The sequence below is a fragment of the Anabrus simplex genome, chromosome 5 (genome assembly GCF_040414725.1).
Source record: "Anabrus simplex isolate iqAnaSimp1 chromosome 5, ASM4041472v1, whole genome shotgun sequence".
Lineage (NCBI taxonomy): Eukaryota > Metazoa > Arthropoda > Insecta > Orthoptera > Tettigoniidae > Anabrus > Anabrus simplex.
Window position 1 is genome coordinate 208,091,272 of NC_090269.1, and position 15,030 is coordinate 208,106,301.

General features: G+C 41.7%; 1 long non-coding RNA gene across 2 annotated transcripts in view; it reads right to left on the reverse strand.

Annotated features, from left to right (window-relative positions):
- Positions 1–555: 555 nt before the first annotated feature.
- Positions 556–15,030, reverse strand: part of LOC136874773 (uncharacterized) — a 132,127-nt gene continuing 117,652 nt past the window's right edge. For both annotated transcript variants that reach the window (XR_010860296.2, XR_010860295.2), the window contains exon 3: positions 556–861. This is a non-coding gene — a long non-coding RNA (uncharacterized lncRNA). The remainder of the gene's footprint in view (positions 862–15,030) is intronic.

Consider the following 15,030-nt stretch of genomic DNA (forward strand, 5'->3'; position numbering starts at 1 on the left):
AAATTACTTTCTGTTCTTCTCTGCGTATGCAGGAAGGCGCAGAACATATGCATGGGTTGAAACACGTCATACCATTTGTGTTTAATACGGCATTCTATTTTCCTTTCGCGATCTTCTCAAGAACAGTCGCGAAAGTAGCCATGGGGAAGTTGGACACTGAGCAGCGGATGAACCTTATTGAACTGTATTTCGCAACTCAGTAATCCATTATTATTCCTTATCCTGAAATTTGACAGCTCTTATTCTTTCTCTTCTGTGGAGATATCGCAAAGAACGCGTCCATATCAACAAGCCATTGAGGAGATAAATAATATTTGAGTGAAAATTAAAAATATAAACATGTCTCAAATGATGCTGTCTTTGTCAGGATACGAACAGTGGTCATTTGAATAATATCTTTTCTCAAACATTCAAGTGTCTATGGAGTTTTTGTGGAAGAAACATCGGCATTTCTTTCAAACAAACGAAAAAGTTAGAAATTAATCAAAGCTATGAGTAACGTTGGCACTACCCTGTATACCTATTTATTTAAAATAACAAGGAGTTTTGCTCCACCTTCGGGTGTTATAAAGTACATAACGTGTACAAGTAATGTGGAAAACGTTTGGAAGAATGGAAAATGATGGAGTGCGCGTTGTTGGGCTGGAGAGATGAGGACTGCGACCTGTACATATCATTAATCGTGCACTTGAAGATATTTGTTGACAGTGGCTTGTCTCATGTCGCAACGAGTCTTGAATTCTTATCATTACTTTTTGTTGTCACGCCTGTTCCGGGGGCCATAACTCTTGGAGCTGTCAGCGTAAGACAATGGGTCGTCAACGACAAGCCGTGGGCGTGAGGGACATACCGCAGTCCTGCCTGGAACACAACAGACAACAACGATACAGAACACTGCATCTAACACCGGAATACGAACTGTGGCCAGCACTGGCTTTTGTTCAACAGTTTGTGAGGACACGGTGGCCGCGATTCGAATTCCGGTGACACATTGCAAATATTACCATTGATAATTAATTCAAACAGAAATTTAATGTTATCCTCAAATTAAATATATTGTAATTGCGGTGGCTTAGGTTATGATTAAATATGCTGCATATGATGATGTTACCCTTGCTAACTAAGAACTTCATTCTTTTAATGTGAAGAGACACAAAATAGTCTTGATTAAGTTATATAATAATAATAATAATAATAATAATAATAATAATAATAATAATAATAATAATAATAAATTCAGGATAATATTCATAAAATTTGTTAAGGAGGAGGCCATTCCTTTTTCAGTGTCGGTTCAGATTACGTAATTTACAAGTCTCTCAGTCTGCAGAAACACGAAATATGTACATATAATATAGTTCCGTACGTGTTATATTTCGTTTTTGGACACACTGAGGAACTTATAATTTAGGCCTATATTCATAAAATGGAATAACGAACATAAAGATAGTAGAATTTATTGCTGGTAGAAATAGGTAGGAACATCAGCAGAAGAATAACTTATGCTTACTCGCAGTAAGGAAATGAAGACTTTTGCGAATGAATTCAAAGGTTGAAGCTGCGTCTATCAACTAGCTTTAGTGAGGTCTGCATTCGTTCTTCCCAGCTGTAGAAAGAACTCGCACTACAAGAAAAAAACCTCTGGCTGCAAAATTGTATGAAGAGGTAAAAAGAATGTAGGTCTACTTTTGACGAAATCTTCTGAACATAACGCAATTTTTTTATTTGTGTAAATGTTTCTGTATGCTTGGGACAGTGGATGAATATTTGTAATTCCAAGAATCCGAGTCGGCCCAGCTGGAGTAAGTTAGATATATGTGGGGATCTGAGTGTGTGTACAACAGATCATGTGAATAACTTATTATGTAAATACAGTGATTGTATGGGTTGTAATTTCAGTGGATGCCGGCCCCGCGGTGGAAGGTTAGCTTCCCTGCCTCTTACCCGGAGGTCCCGAGTTCTATTCCCGGCCAGTTCAGGGATGTTTACCTGTATCTGAGGGCTGGTTCGAGGTCCACTCAGTCTACGTGACAACAATTGAGGAGCTGTCTGATGGTGAGATAGCAGTTCCGCTCGAGGAAGCCAAGATTAACAGCCGAGATGTTTCGCCATGCCGACCTCACGATACCTCCTAATATGCAGACTTAGAAGCTGAGCTGCGGTCGCTTGGTAGGCCATGACCATTATTTACTGCTGCGCTATAGTTTGGTTCTTGTTAATGCTGCTGTTGTAATTTTAGTGAGGATGAAGGCACCTTGCCATTTCTCCGTTCACTATCCCTCAACTGTATGTAAACTTTACGGAAAATAGTAAATACATAAATAGTAAATACACATGGTAAATAAAAATGTGAGGTGGATGGAGGAGGGTAGATTACCTGTAGTCCGTCTCCAACAAGAAGTTGTTTCCACAGCGGTCGTCTATGAAGTAAATGTATTTTGGCCTTGTCTATTAAAACGCAGTGAAATTCTCGGCGGATCGCAACCTATTGAGCGGGAGAGATAACGCAAGAACTCAGCAGTCGCTTGACTGGACACATCTGAGTAACTTCTCTAAACCAAAACGTTTCCCCATTTGATGCGGACTATAGGAGAATTATGGACTCGATCATGGATGATAAGTGATAAGATAAACAGAGGGAGACCAAGGTGACAGTGATTGGATTAACATTTTAAAGAGGAGAGGTGTAGAACTAAACGAAACCACAGAGCTATATGCAAATAAAGGATTAGCCTATGGAGACTATTCATTAATTCACAGAGGCTTGCAGACAGAACGCTGAAAAGCCCACAATATTGATATCACCTCTAAAGATTGTTGATCTACAAAAATGAAATACAATACTTTATTTTCCGAGTCCTGGCGTAATTAAATGACTTAATAATGATTAATGTTATTGGTTTTACGTTCTATTTTGTATAGTAAACAAGAGCTTGCATCAAAGGTACATACCAAAGTTCAACGAATTTTCTTTGCACCTTCATCTCTTCAATTCCCAATTACTCTAAATATATCCTGTAACGATATAATAGATCTAAACTCGAGTGTATTAAATCTTACCTCAATTTCGTCTCCAGGAGTTTATCTAAATTTCCTTTAACAATGATCATCATACCTGGATCCTTGGCAGCAAGTCTACTGCTCGCTTCACTAAAGGACCACGTCTCTAACAACATGGCTCGTCGTGGTCGACCATGACAGATAAGCGGTGTTAACAAGCATTTAGCGGCCAGGGTAGTGGACACAATTAAAGCAGATGACTTAACACAATAGGAGCCAGTTAATCTGTCAACCGTTAAGACTGGCCACGCTTAGATCGCAGCACAAACGCCCTCTCGTTTTTATTCGCTCCGCTCGAAAGGAAATTTCATTGTGCGATTGTGTCATCAGTTCCAAGGCGTTTTGTGCGCCGGTCCGCTGTAATGATGATGGACGTTACCGTACACGCAAGACATCCATCTCAGAGAAATGGAAGACTAGGAATTTTCGCACTAAATATTAGATTCTAACATTTGGCCTATATGGATAAACAAGCCAGGAACGATTCTTGAACGTACTGTCTTCTTTCGATTCACCTTCGACAGTGAAATCGCCGCAAACATACCATATAGTCTATGGGTAAGGTAAGGGTTATTCTGCCCGAAGGCAGGTCTGAACGTCCGCAGAGGTGTTCCTGAGCCGGAGTTTACGTGCGGTAGGGTGGACAGTTCCTTTCCGCTCCTCCATTCCCTTACCCCCCACCAACAGCGCGTGGCAACCCATCCAACTCCTGACCACGCCCAATGTTGCTTAACTTCGGAGATCTCACGGGATCCGGTGTTTCAACGCGGCTACGGCCGTTGGCTAGTCTATGGGAGACTTGGCTAAATCCGGAGTACTAATGTACTATTATGAAATATGGCTCATTATGAGAATAATTATCAAATAATATCGTCTCTCCTATGCCAAAACAGCGAATGTGACAATACTCTTCCTATCCCAGTATTTCCATTAAGACTGGTCACGCCTCCCAGCCACATATTGATATGCAGTCCATCAGAACAAATTTCGTTGAGTATACTTTGAAGGTTGAGTCAAATGTTCCACCTTTACAAAGTATACTTACGACAATACGGGCTTACAATGAAGTTCGTTTTATGTAATAATAAAAATTTCGTTGAGTTTATTTTTCTCTGCGCATGTGTAAAGGAAAATGAACCTTACTGTACCGTACTGAAGGAATGTATGTTTGCATTAGGCCTACATATTTACCCGCACCTAGAGTACGATCTATTTAAGTTTCATTTTCCGTTACACATGCGCAGAGGAACATGAACAGAACGAAAATTATTTCTGATGGACTGGACTCTAGGCGTGACCAGTGTTAAGGGGAATAGTGGATAGGAAGAGCCTTGTCACAATCGTGGTTTTGGCATAGGAGCGACTATATGTAGGCTAGACACTGGAACACCTGTTACTTATGCTATTTTTATTTAGTACATGGTCTGATGAATTTTCTATGGTCTGACACCGTGGTTAGCCGGGTCGAGCCCCGTTGGTCGAAAAAAATGTCACCATCAGTGTATTGGCCAGTAGTGTAGGAGAGGTGATGGTGGTGAAGGTGTGCAATTTCTAATCACTAAATTGTGTGCCAAAAGCCTGGATTTAATTCCAAATACCTCTGCAGTAGTTTCCGTGGCTCAGGCGGCAGCACGCCAGCCACTCACCGCTGAGTTCTGAGGTTCAAATCCCGGCCACTCCATGTGAGATTTGTACTGGACAAAGCGGAGGTGGGACGGGTTTTTCTCTGGGTACTCCGGTTTTCCAAGCCTCCGTAGCTCAGGCGGTAGCGCGTCGGCCTCTCACCGCTGGATTCCGTGGTTCAAATCCCGGTCACTCCATGTGAGATTTGTGCTGGACAAAGCGGAGGCGAGACAGGTTTTTCTCCGGGTACTCCGGTTTTCCCTGTCATCTTTCCTTCCAGCAACACTCTCCAATATCATTTCATTTCACCTGTCAGGCATTAATCATAGCACCACAGGAGTGCGACAGGCCTTGGCAGCCGGTACAATTGCTATCCTCGCTGCCAGATGGGGCTTCATTCATTTCATCCCTGACCCGGTCACTGACTGGAAAACAGGTTATAGGTTTACATTCACTACGGTTTTCCCTCTCATCTTTCATTTCAGCAACACTCTCCAATACCACTGCATCTGTCAGGCATCAATCATTGCCCCAGAGGAGTGCGACAGGCTTCCTCAGTCGGCACAATTCCTCTCCGCGCCACTAGATCGGGCTTCATTCATTTCATATTTAACCCGGTCGAATGACTGCAAACAGGCTGAGGATTTTCATTTTTTCATCTCTGCAGTGTTAATTTTGAGGGTGGGAATATGACATTGTTGATGGTGATTAGTTCGCAGGATGGGGAACTTAAACCTTGAACAGACCCCTTGGTGCTATTGGAAAGAAGTAGGTTATGTGCCGGCACCGGGTTTCAGTCTCTCCCTTCCAACCATCCTAATCATGTCTTCAGTCTCTTCTTTTTTCGTTGAAGATGTTGCACTTCTGTTGTGGGATAACAGGGAGAGTCGTTGTGCTTTGCCCAGGCGACGCTGGATACAGCAATAGTCCTATCACTTTGAAATGCACCCTACGTGGAGGCTTCTCTCGTGCAACACCAATTGCTCTTCAAGTGGCCAGCTTTTTACTCACAAGGGTGTAATCCTGCTACCATATAGTGTAGTTTAATCTATGTAACCTATAGGCCTATGTCAAAGTATTTTTGTATGTACGTATGTAGACTATGGTTGTATGTAGACCTTTAAAAAAGGGCCGGTCCCCGTGGTGTAGGGGTAGCGTACCTGCCTCCTACCTGGAGGCCACGGGCTCAATTCCCGGCCAGGTCAGGGACTTTTACCTGAATCTGAGGGCTGGTTTGAGGTCCACTCTGCCTACGAGAGTACAATTCGTGCTGACCACACGACACCTCGTAATCTGCACGCCTTCGGGCTCAGCAGCGGTTGCTTGGTGAGCCATGGCCCTTCCGGGCTATTGTGGCATGGTTTTCTTTCTTTGTATGTAGACTATGTAACCTATGTATGCCTATTATTATCTATCTACTTAATTTAGGCCTAATGAAGTCCTACTGTATCTCGCTTCTGTCACGATAAACAGAAAAATATCTCTTTAACTCCTATTACTATTGGCGCCAGGAAGGACATCCGGTCGTAAAAATCGCTACGCAGACTCATCTCTCCTCATATCCGACCCCGTTGAAAAATGGGTCAAGGGTGGGTCACACAATTGGAAACAGTATTATTGATTATCTTTCCAATTTTTTCACTTCGTTGCAACTGTAGCAGGGTACTTCAGTAAATCAGCAGCAGTTCGGCAATTTCGCAGTAGTCGATTAATGTATTAAATGTAAAAAATAAATGAGTAGATAATACTCTACTAGGCTTTTATTAAATACCACTACTTTCACCATATGATAGGAACCTGCGTGTAAGTGGAGTTGCGGAAGTGTAGACTAGAGTGTTGAATGTGAGAAAAGGAACGTTAAGGACGACACAAACACCCAGTACCCAGGCCGGGGATATTAATCTCTTACAATAATTAAAAAACCCTGCCCCGGCCGGGAATCGAACTCGGAGCCGCCAGGTGACAGGCGGACTGGTTGCTCCCTACACCGTGGAGCCGGACACCCTGCTAGGCTACTGGAAAGTAACCAATAAATATTGTAAGAGTACTCGCCTTAAAAGCATGTGTTACAAACACATTAAACAGAATAAAATAGTCTACTGTCCGCCTCTGTGGTGTAGTGGTTAGTGTGATTAGCTGCCACCCCCGGAGGCCCGGGTTCGATTCCCGGCTCTGCCACGAAATTTGAAAAGTGGTACGACGGCTGGAACGGGGTCCACTCAGCCTCGGGAGGTCAAATGAGTAGAGGTGGGTTCGATTCCCACCTCAGCCATCCTGGAAGTGGTTTTTCGTGCCGGAATGGTACCTAAATTTAGGCCATGTCTGCTGCCTTCCCTATTCCTTATCCATCCCTTCGAATTTCCCCATCCCCCCACAAGACCCCTGTTCAGCATAGCAGGTGAGGCCGCCTGGGCGTGGTACTGGTCATTTCTCCCAGTTGTATCCCCCGACCCAATGTCTCACGCTCCAGGACACTGCCCTTGAGGCGGTAGAGGTGGTATCTCTCGCTGAGTCCGAGGGGGAAAAACCAACCCTGAAGAGTAAACAGGTTAAGAAAGAAGGGGTACCCAGCTCGATAGCTGCAGTCGCTTAAGTGCGGCCAGTATCCAGTATTCGGGAGATAGTAGGTTCGAACCCCACTGTCGGCAGCCCTGAAGATAGTTTTCCGTGGTTTCCCATTTTCACACCAGGCAAATGCTGGGGCTGTACCTTAATTAAGGCCACGGCCGCTTCCTTCCCACTCCCAGCCCTTTCCTGTCCCATCGTCACCATAAGACCTATCTGTGTCGGTGCGACGTAAAGCAACTAGCAAAAAAAAAAAAAAAAAAAAGGGAAGAAAGAAATAGTCTAGGCCCTACTGATAATCCACCGCAAAATTTACGTTACCATCACAGCGCAAGATGTTTTGAGGATCTATTAGCCGATCAGACTTTCTCCTCACCTTGGGGTAAAGTCGCAATAAAGTTCTATTTCAGTTACTGTGGAATTAACCTTACTATGGATTTAGCCTAGTCTCAACAAAATTTTAAACATACCGGGCGAGTTTGCCGTGCGGTTAGGGACCCATAGTTGTGAGCTTGCATCCGGGAGATAGTGGGTTCGAACCCCACTGTCGACAGCCCTGAAGTTTGTTTTCCGTAGTTTCCCATTTTCACACCAAGCAAATGCTGGGGCCGTACCTTGATTAAGGCCACGGCCGCTTCCTCCCCACTCCTAGCCCTTTCCTGTCATATCGTCGCCATAAGACCTATCTGTGTCGGTGCAACGCAAAGAAAATTATAATAAATAAATAAATAAATTGAAATATCATTTAATCACACAGTCATCACGATATCTTGAGAATAATCAAACTGATTAGGGTCATATTTGGCTTAGGTCATAAAAGAAACCTTAAAAAACCTTGTGGAAAGTTCTTCCCGTAAGGGGTGAAAACATGAAAAATGGGTTGTGTTTCTGGGTTGTGAGCTGCTATGGTACTGCACTTCCATTCCGCTTGGTGGCGTATTAAGCAAAAATAACTCCAAAAGAGAAGGAAATCATGGGCATCTCCACGTGGTGATTATCTGGACAAGAAGCATTTTTATTTTATTTTATTTTATTTTATTTTATTTTATTTTATTTTATTTTATTTTATTTTATTTTATTTTATTTTATTTTATTTTATTTTATTTTATTTTATCCTCAATGAAAAAAGTACTTCTTAACTAAGTCTGGCTCCATCACTAACTGGTTAACATACTGACCTTTCGTGGAAGGAGTCCCGGATTTGATACCTGGCCGGGTCCGAGATTTTACTATTCAGTGATTATTTCCTCATGTTCGGGAACTGATTGTTTGTTCCGTCTTCAGCATTAGTTTTCATCCTAGGTAGGGTCCCACCCTTTCAAACCTGCATCAGGCCTCTCCGGAGAACCCACGCACGAAGAAAGGATAATTCCGCTAACTAAGGAATATTGGACCACATTAATTTTATTCTATAACGTGCTGGAAGCCAACGACACTGAGGTGTCGAATTTTTTAAAAAAATGAAGATGACACCAACCAACTGCGCCACTGAATTCGACTCAGAATACTCGTAGAATTATTACAATACTTTCTGGCTGGATGATAAGAGCTATTCGTACTCTAATACTCCTAATTCTGCCTAGTATAGGCCCTGCCTCATTACAGAACTGTCGCGAGTTGCCGCGGTCATGACAATAAATGCAAATTTACAAGCATTTTAATGTTTGTTTTTGTTTTACCTTTACGGTATTTTGCTTGCTTTTGAGATTCTGTGAATTTTTGTGAATTACGTTGGTGGCCTTACTTAGTTAACATATAAACTTGCACAGGCTCCAGCGATTTAGAGAATAAACTAGTGACGCATGGGTGGTCTTTCATAACTATAAGATCCAAGATTCTCGCCCTTAATCAACAGTAATGAGGTTTCTTTCGACGCTCAGGAGCACTTACTAATCCTCTCAGCCGTTGCCAGTGCTTCGTGATCTAAACGTGACTACCAGGTACATCGACAACAAACAATGCATAAATATAAACCACGGTGGATGATGTTGGATTTGTCAATCGCCATGAATTGTGGGGTCATCAGACGCGAATGGAGAAGGGAATGCATCTTTAGGGGCTAATCATTCACAACAATGTGAAAGCAATTCCAGATTCAGCGAAGACAAAAAGCTATAAAAGAACGTAACACAAATGATCTCATTTGTATTAGCTCTTTATGCACTCTTCACTCCTGCTTTATGTCATAGCATATTTCTTGAATGTCAGAAGAGAGCTTCTCTAAGCCTGGACCAGGTACACCCGGGGTCTCTAGAAAGTGGGCCAGTCTGACGAGTGGTTATGGATTCGGGAGATAGATAATCAATACTGTTACCGACTATCGTGGATGGAAATCGAATTCCAAAGGTTTTCTGTAAAATTAGTGTAAACGGGCGAGTTGACCGCGCGGTTAGGGGCGCGCATCTGTGAGCTTGCATCCGCGAGATAGTGAGTTCGAAACCAACTGTCGGCAGCCGTGAAGATGGTTTTCCGTTGTTTCTTATTTTCACACCAGACAAATACTTGGGCTGTGCCTTAAGTAAGGCCACGGCCTCTTCCTTCCCACTTCTAGGCCTTTCCTGTCCCATCGTCGCCATAAGACATATCTGTGTCAGTGTGAGGTAAAGCAAATTCTAAAAATAAAAATAAAAGTGCTACATAGGCCCGAGTCTCTCATGGCTGCAGTTATGTCAATCCAATTATAGTTATAAATACATACAGCAATGAAATGAAAACCTACAACCTGTTTTCCAGTTATTGACCGGGTCAGGGATGTAATGAATGAAACACGTATAGGCTGTTATTACAATGGGGTCGCCACTCCCAAGGTGATTTATTAATGAGTGATAAATTCTATGAAATGATAATGGAGAGTGTTGCTGGAATGAAAGATGACAGGAAAAACCAGAGTACCCGAGAAAAACCTGTCCCGCCTCCGGTTTGTCCAGCACAAATCTCACATGGAGTGACCGGGATTTGAACCACGGTATCCAGCGGTGAGAGGCCGACGCGCTGCCGTCTGAGCCACGGAGGCTCACTACATACAGCAATATTGACATATATTTCCATAGTTTATCGGACTATAGATTTCTTTTTCTTCCAGAGAGTTTCCTACTTTCTGTGGATTTGGCCCAGTTTTACTGCTGCATGCCATCCTCATGCCTACACTAAGTTATGTGGAGGGACGTAAGCGCTATTGCGGATGATGGTTAATATTGTAGAATGTTTTGTGTAGTCTAAATGAAGATATGTGTATTAAGACGAACAAAAACTTCGATTCCTGGTGGTGTTGATGATTTTGAACGTGTCTGGTGAATTCCTATAACTCGGTTATTGGGTATTTGTGCTAGTCTCAACATACATCTTCATTTGCATACGGCACGTCACAGTAGCAACCACCACGAAATCATGCAATAATGACTACATCCCTCCACACAGGGTTGGCGTCAGGAAGGGTATCCATTCGCAAATCTTGTCAAAGTTGACATGTGCAACACACTTCGCACCCGCGATGTTACCTAATACCTCTTTCACTGAGAAGAAAGTCAGTTTCTTCCAGCTCTCTTACTAAAATGAAGGCTTTTTTGGAACATTATGTACCTCAGACACTCTTCGGAATGCCCTATGCATTTCAGATAAGCAATCGATTATCCAGTATGTTTTAGAGAACGAAACACGCTGCATAAGAAAATATTGCGTGCTTGCTAGTCGATCACTACGATCATTTCTCAACAACACACAACACTGGACTGGTTTTCATTATAGATTTGTTTCGTGACCACCTGTATCGATTCTCCCTCACGCACAGAGATAAAACTTGGTCTAATAAAATCTTATTTCAAGTTTTTTTTTTCGAAAATGTTCGATTGGATTAGGCTACATTAGGTGTAGTCTTCATTGGTGGGAAGCTCTACAGGTCCCTACAGTTCCTAGGAGTATTTCGTTATTTGATGATGATGGTAATAATAATAGTAACTTTAATAATACTAACTCTAACACTTATTTATAATCTAAGAATCTAAGTACAATAATATTTTGAGCATTCACTCTCACGTTCATACGTTACTCACTTCGGCAATACATCTTAAATTTCTTTATAGAATAAAATAGAGTTTGAGGGATGTTCTTTATAGAAGTCACGTCCCTAATACTGGTATGGTGTGATTTCCATAACCTGCAGGCAGAGATTTATTTTTCTTATCTTCCCTTTACAAGTAGGCCTAGACCTATACGGGTTGTTTCTTAGATTCTAATAAGTTAATATATGAGAGTTTTGATCGATCTCTGACGTGGTTTGCACACCAGGCTCATCTTGAGTTTCACAGATTACATAAATAGTAGGGATTATCGGCAGAGATCGTCCCATGCCTTTTCATCTACCTTTTCTACCAATAACTTACTGTGGGATGCAGAAAGCCTGTAGACCTACCAAAAAGTAACAAAACAACGTCTATACTAATCAAATTGGGTCCTTGGTAAGAATAATTTATCCTTAAGAAAAGCTGATTTAGTAAATTTAGTCGGTCAGTTGTTCTTTTTCCAACGTAACAAGTCTGACAGCTGATGTCGGAGGCATTTGAAGAAGCAACAAATCGGATCGTAGGCTTCGGGCGTATTTAAGGACCATTGCGGGAAAAAATTCTGACAACCCAGTGTCTCTTAAAATCAATAGCCTACACAATTACACAGACGTTAAAATTATTATTATTATTATTATTATTATTATTATTATTAGTAGTAGTAGTAGTAGTAGTAGTAGTAGTAGTAGTAGTAGTAGCTTTCTCTGTGGAACAGTAGTACCCTACAGTGTTGGCCTACGGATCCCATGATCGCCAATCAAACCGGGCAGAGGTAGTCGGAATTTTGACGGATTTAACACTCCATTTAGCACGTCGGCGTGCAAAATATGTCTGGTGACACATTTGGTGTTTATCCAACAAGATTAATTCAAACTTGACCATGGATCGCCCAACAGAGATCTGTTTCTCTGTCATCTTGTACACAAAAGTAAAACGGAACGTCGAAAATGACACACAGGTATCTTGAATGGCATCATACTAGAATGCCTGCACACGGTAGATGAGGCCATATTATTATTAGTCTATTATTATTATTATTATTATTATTATTATTATTATTATTATTATTATTATTATTATTATTATTATTATTATGTAAGTTCTGTAAGAACTAGTCTACACTGTAGTTAAGTGCATGGGAAGATCAGACTGAATGTTACAGGTTTCCTTAGTTCCGTTTTGTAATTATTTAAGTTGGACATATTTTAAAAATTACTTTAAAGGTTTCGAAAAATACCATCGAGTCATTTCATGGGAAGCTTCCAAAATCACAGGGAGTTCAATACCCGCATCACGTTTTCATGTTTGAAACAAGTTTGTTCTTTGATATCGGGTTTTGAAATTCATTTCTTTCATCGAGATATTATTGTTGGCAATGATATGCAATGTTAGTGTAGTAAACAAATACACAAGCCATGTGGTTTCAGCCATCATAGATTATAAACAAACACGGCCAGTCCAAACAGCGTGGGTAATGCATGCAGCACATTGTTTTTATTGTGTTTTGTAGCGCCATGCGTGCCTTGTTTCCTATAGTGCAACTCAGTCCTATTTGTCAAATGCAATCTGTTGGCTACGATTTTAATCTAATTTTGCTAATGAAAGCTCCCCTCCCCCACTTCCCCTCCCTTGCCTGTTCTGTCTAGAAAAACTAATTATCACTGCAAACTACAAATAATGTTTCCACTCATTTTGTTTTACCTCAGCAAGTGACATCCTAATGCGCATCGTTTGTGCGCAACATCCGTGCCGTCCAACCATGAAAATACCTCCCTCCCCCCCAGCTTGGTTACACTCCACCTCTAAGGCTTGTTAGGCGGAGCTATGCCATGCACTACTTCTGTCTCTCTCGCTCTCTCCTTCTTTCACTTACGCGCTTTCTCTCTCTCTCTCTCTCTCTCTCTTCGTTATTTATTTTCTCTTTGCTCTGCATGTGGAAAGAAATATCTACCTTTATCTTTCCGCTCGGGTTCCGTTTATTTTTCAACTTGTCAGCAGGGCCACGAGAAACAAGAACCTCGTAGCCATTAATTTCACCCCAAATTACTGAGCGGCGGTATTCCGTGTCCTCCCCACCCTCTTCCTCCGGCCCGTTCAGTGGCGACAGCTGTGGGCGAACGCCTGAGTTACAAGCTTCTCGTACACGGCCCATCCAGGTGAGAGACAAAGAATCTTACGACGTACAACTGCGTGAAGAGGTGAGGTCATTAGAATTCCATATTCCTATCCGCCTCTTACTTCGACGGAATTCCAAATCCAGTTTAATTTGTATGTTTCAAGAGAAAGAACGTGGAAAGGGGAATTAGCCTTAATTATAAGATCTTTCGGGATACTGAAACAATCTATCGCGGGTTCTTTCCCGGCTCAGTCCGGTGATATTTGAAGGTACTTAAATACCCCAGCCTTGTGTTGGTAGATTTACTGGCACGTAGAAGAACTCTTGTGGGACACAACTCCGACCCCGGGGCGAAAGTTATTATTATTATTATTATTATTATTATTATTATTATTATTATTATTATTATTATTATTATTATTAGAATTAGAAGAAGAATACCGGGCGACTTGGCCTTACTGCTAGGGGCGCACAGCTGAGCTTGTATCCGGGAGATAGTAGGTTCGAACCCCACTGTCGGCATCCCTGAAGATGGTTTTCCGTGGTTTCCCATTTTCACACCAGTTAAATGTTAGGACTGTACTTTAGACAATGGCCTCTTCTTTCCCACTCCTACGCCTTTCATACCCTATCGTCGCCATAATATCTATCGGTGTCGGTGCGACGTAATGTAAATTGAAAAAATCATATTATTAGAAGTAATCTAAGGATCTGGTCGACCTTAGACTCCGTGTCACTCCTTTTCAAAACGTCCAATCCACAACAAGGAAGTGGTGTTATCCACCCGTGATAAGGGAGCTGTTTTAACGTAGGCTAAGTTTGGAGCTCAAATTCTCAATGAGCCGTCATCATGCATTCTGAGTGCTAAAATCCCTGTGAAAATCCTGAAAACATTATCCACATATCACATTTTCTTAATCTAAGGTTATGTGCATCATTAATGCGCATACAACTGTATCTTCGCTGACAGATAATTGCGATGTATTGTTTGCTAGACCGAAATATATCTCTGGCGAGATACAGAAGAGTGAATCTGCCACCTAGACGATAATCCTAAATGTTGATCAGTGGTAACTGCCTTACTGACTGTACAGAACACTAAATCTTCTGGTACAAGCTAAAACCAATTTATTACTTTCATCGAACTACTTTCACTTTGGAAATTTATAATGGGTGAGATAGGTTGATGTTAGTATGCGTGGTGTGTTTGTTGCAGGGATGTTGGGGACAGCACAAACACCCAGACCCCGGGCCAATGGAATTAACCAATGAAGGTTAAAATTCCCGATCCGGCCGGGAATTGAACACGAGACCCTCTGAACCTATTATCGAGAGCTTTGTGCGGTATTAAAAGAAGTTAATTTTGTATGATTTAATGGCAATAAATGGCTTTTCAAAATTATGTTCCGTTATTATTCAAGAACACAATGTTCCCAAAAGTAACGTAAAAAGTAATTTTCGCTCTCCTTGAATGTGAAGGTTTCCTTCCAGAGTAGATTTTCTGTAGGTAGACATTTTGTTAAGTAGATCACATAGCCTATGTCCAACTGCGGATTAATAAATGTGAGAATAAAGAAGTTTCCCCTAAAACTTCTTCAGTTTTTAATT